Here is a 4,543-nt window from a genome sequence, read left to right on the forward strand (position 1 = left end):
AGAACAAACTTACGCCAGCTATTAAAAATATTATTAATAGTTTGTCAACGAACTAATTTATTACGTAATCTGATTTTACATAAAATTGTCATTTATTAACTTCCCATAGGAAGTTATTTTAATACGATCTCAGCTTAAAACGTTTAACCCATCTATAGCATGGCAATATTTTCCATACTAATTAATTGCCCATGGTATAATTTTATTAACTTATATCTAATTAAATATCGCATAATGAAACTCATGAACAGTTATTATCGAACACATAATAATAATGTTTAATACTTGGGATGGCCTTAATTATGAGGCGAGTTAGTAAAACTAATTTTGTTTATACCTATTGTCCATGTATCGGAATCACACCCAATCAGTATAAATAAGACCTCTTGCCTATCCTAACTGCAAATAAATGGATCCGCTCGCATTTTTTCGGTTTTTGTATATCGTTTCGGTTTTCAGAGCAATGAATTCGGCAAGGATCCTTGGCCTTTTTCCAACACATTCCCGCAGTCATCTGATAGTTCACACGGCAATAGCTGAAGCCTTAGCCGAACGGGGACATAATGTAACCATCGTAGCTACATATGCATCACTTCGTAAGGAGAACCAACCATTGCCATATCGCTACTTGCACTTGGACATTCCGACAGTTTCTGATGATTTTTTTTCAAAAGCTATCAAAGTACCGTCATATTTCAAAATGATTAACAACTTTCATGATGCCATTGTAAGACTTTCAAATGCAAGTCTAAATCATCCACTTATGAAGAAACTTATGGACGAAGAATCCTTTGACCTAGTCGTGCAAGGATATTTATTAAATAGTTTCCTATTTGGTGTAGCGGCGCATTTTAAATGTCCCCTTGTTTTGTCCACCTCCTTACCGCCGGATATTACTATCAACAATTTTGTGGGAAATCCACAAGAATTCGCTTATGTTCCAACGATATTGACCAATGGAAAACAACCGATAGAATTTTTTGAAAGAGTCAAAAATTTCTTCACAATCATAATAGGAGGCAATTTTATACTTCGCGAATACATAGAATATCATCAGAACCGCTTTTATAGGTGAGCTGAGTCTTGAGATAATTTGAGTTTTCATTTTATAGTCTTCCTTTCTCCATCGCGGCGTTTTAAGGTCTAATTTTCCAGCGGATAAGTATCCAGCTTTGAGCAGCATGGAGAAGAATGTTTCGCTCGTTTTAACAAACCACCATTTCAGTCAGACTCCGCTTCGACCAAATGTCCCAGCTGTTGTCGAAATCGGTGGCATTCAAATCAAGGATAAGCTTGATCCGCTGCCTGAGGTAAGTTCACATTTCACTCTTATTGAAATATTGATTTTCTCACACTATTTCCTTTGCTTTTCCAGGATATTCAAATAATATTGGATAATTCCTTAAAGAACGGAGTCATATACTTCAGTCTTGGAACAAGCATACAAAAAAGCAATTTGAATGATACCAAGGTTAAAATCTTATTCGAAGTTCTATCCAAACTTCCCCAGACGATTTTGTGCAAATGGAGTGATCAAGAACTTCCTCTAGTCTCCCGGAATATATTCTACAAAAAATGGCTACCACAGGTTGATGTGTTGCGTCATCGGAGTGTCAAACTTTTCATCACTCATGGAGGTTTGGGTGGCATGACGGAGGCACAATATCATGGTGTTCCAATGGTGGGAATTCCGTTTTTCAGTGATCAATATGCTAATGTCCAGAATATGCAAGAATCCGGTCATGGTTTAGTTTTAGATTTTGCAACTCTTAACGAAGCGATTGCTCGTAGAAAGATCGGAGAAGTTTTATCAAATCGCTCGTATACGGAAAATATTCAGAGGTTTTCGAGAATTTACAGAGATCGTCCCATGAGTGCTAAGGAATTGGCGGTCTATTGGGTGGAATATGTACTGCGGCATCATGGAGCTCCCCATATGCAAAGTCCTGCAGTACACATGAATTTCTTTCAGCTTTTGTCGCTGGATGTTATTGGATTTTGTATATGTGTTTCGTATGTTATTTTCAAAGCACTTAAAATGTTGGTCTTGCTGCTTAAATCAATATTTTGGAGGCATAAAGCTAAACAGGAATAATTCTATGAATTAAGTTGTAAATTTAAACGTACATTTTTATTATTATGTTTTTTTTTTTTTTTGTTATTGTGAAAAAAGTTAACATTATAAAAACCCTCCATAAAATTTAACTTTGAAAGCAAATTAGTCAGAAAAGGGAGACTCGTCGTATATAACTTTGGTTAAGGAGCGGTGACGATATGGCGTCTTCTCGAAGTGTTATCAAAATGATTTATGTGTCCGTCGACGCGACGACAGAAACCCTATAAAAACTTTCCCCGAACTTCTTCCAACACAATAATATCATAAAGCGCAACAATAGTTTTTCGTTTCTTTCTCGTTCGATAAAGGAAAAAATAATTCCTTTTGCTATTAAAACCACAAAGAGTCCTTTATTTTCTCTATAAACAAAACAAGAAGTGTCCCTTGTCCTTTTTTGGTTCAAACATTTAGATGCAATAAAATATCGAACAATGAAAGTCAAAACTAATTCCCGCAACGATGACACATCATACCAAAGTTAAACTCAAGAAATATCAACCCTCCTCTTAACGTTAGAATGCCATATTAAGCTTTGACCGTTGTTGAACTATTAAACTGTATATATTTTTGTATTTACAAGAAGTAAAAATGCAAATTGTTGTTGTTGGTGTAATCTCCTTCGAGTGATCAAATTTATTCTTGGAAATCGCATTTTGAGTCACTTTACTTTTGGTCTGAAAGTATTGGAGCTTATTTGACTGCTTTCCGTCTTTAAGGGTTGTTTTTTTTTTAAGACAAAATCACCCTAATTTTTGAATCAAAAACGGATGTCATTTGAAGAAACAAGAAACAAGCTATGCACAGTTGTTCTGAAAAAGAGAAAAAACGAAGATGGATATTTGTAAATGTCACTTTTGAAAAGGCAACCCCTGGAGCATTGGAAAATTGGTAATTTTCCAATTTTACCGTTTCGATTTGGAGTCCTATATATGTCGGCGGTAGGTATAGATATCGATGCATTGCGAGCTCTGCCGACCCTCAAAAGAAGGAATGACATTTTTGTCGTACTAAGTCCTTGTGCTTCAATAGCCCCCTCAATTAATATTCATTCCATGCAAGTTATTAGGTCCCCCCCAAACATCATCGTTCTGCTTCTGCTGATTCCGAGTTAAGTTTGAACCATTTCCTTTAAGTTAAAAAGTGTGCCTAGAGGGGATATACAATCCTCTCGTTAATCAGACTTTTAGATTCTAAAATCTATAGACATCAGCCCCCAATTTAAAGTGTACCCTGAGTTCAGGTTTGGTGTTTTAAAAATGTAGCTTTGTGCAGTGGATTTTTTTTAACAAATTTGTATTTGCGACTTCACATGCAACCCCAATTTCTTCTTTTATTTTTTAAGGTTTAAGCTGAAGGAAATTGAAAAGCTTCAGAACTTTGATGATAAGGGTTGCAATAATAAAAAAAATACTATAAGGCTAATATTGCAATCGGGGATTTAAGTGGGTTCTTCCTGGTTTCTCGATAAGCTATTTCCTCATGATGTTGGGTTCCCCCAAAAGTATATACAAATATTTTAACAGTTTAGGGTTCAAAGTGAAATTAAACCGCCGCTAGCGCAATTCGCCATCAGATATAAGCAAGAGGGAAAAAAAAGTCTCCATCATCGTCAATGTGGTAAATGCAGCTGGTGCGGTACTTTGGTAATTTCATCTTGAAAGTTCTGAATCTCTTAGGAATACAGAACATAGAATATTTAGTATTTTCTTAAATAAACTTTTCTTTTTTTTTAAATTCTCATTGTTCATAAGTAAGGTACTAACCGCACTTAAGAAAATATTAAAATAAAAAGGGGGGAAAATTTGAATAGGGGTTAATGTACTATATCGTGATTACCAATTGTCCAACAAGGCATGACCAATTGACAATATGTCAATACATAATTTAAAAATCATTGACATGCGTCATTCAGTTATACTTGTGTTGAATTTTTTTGATGTTATGAGTTTCGAAAGTGCTATTGTACTGCAATCATGTTACGTGCTTTTAGCTGGATGACCAATTACAACAGTTTTTTCATTATTTAAGGATTTATTAAAAAACGAAAATTAAATATGAATTATATTTATTTACATATATAAAAAATAAAATCTACAAAAAATAGTACGCAAATTTGGTAAAAATTGATACGAGTGCATATAGACAAACTTTTAAGCAAGACAAATCGACAGACGGGATGGAAAGTTATCAGTGTGGGTCGCATTCTAAGCTCTTTTTTTAATTTAAGTTTTAGATACTTAATTGAAAATTGACCAGTTTAAAGGTTAAAATGAAGCTTAAAACAACAGTTGATTACCAATTTCTAAATTTCAGACAACCTCAAAAAATTGCTTAAAGTTTTTGAGTTTTCAAATTGCTGTAGTGACCAAATTTTAGCTTGTGTAAGGAAAAATTTTAGAAGGAAATGCAAGTTGGAAATACAAACAT

The sequence above is a fragment of the Eupeodes corollae genome, chromosome 3 (assembly GCF_945859685.1).
Source record: "Eupeodes corollae chromosome 3, idEupCoro1.1, whole genome shotgun sequence".
NCBI lineage: Eukaryota > Metazoa > Arthropoda > Insecta > Diptera > Syrphidae > Eupeodes > Eupeodes corollae.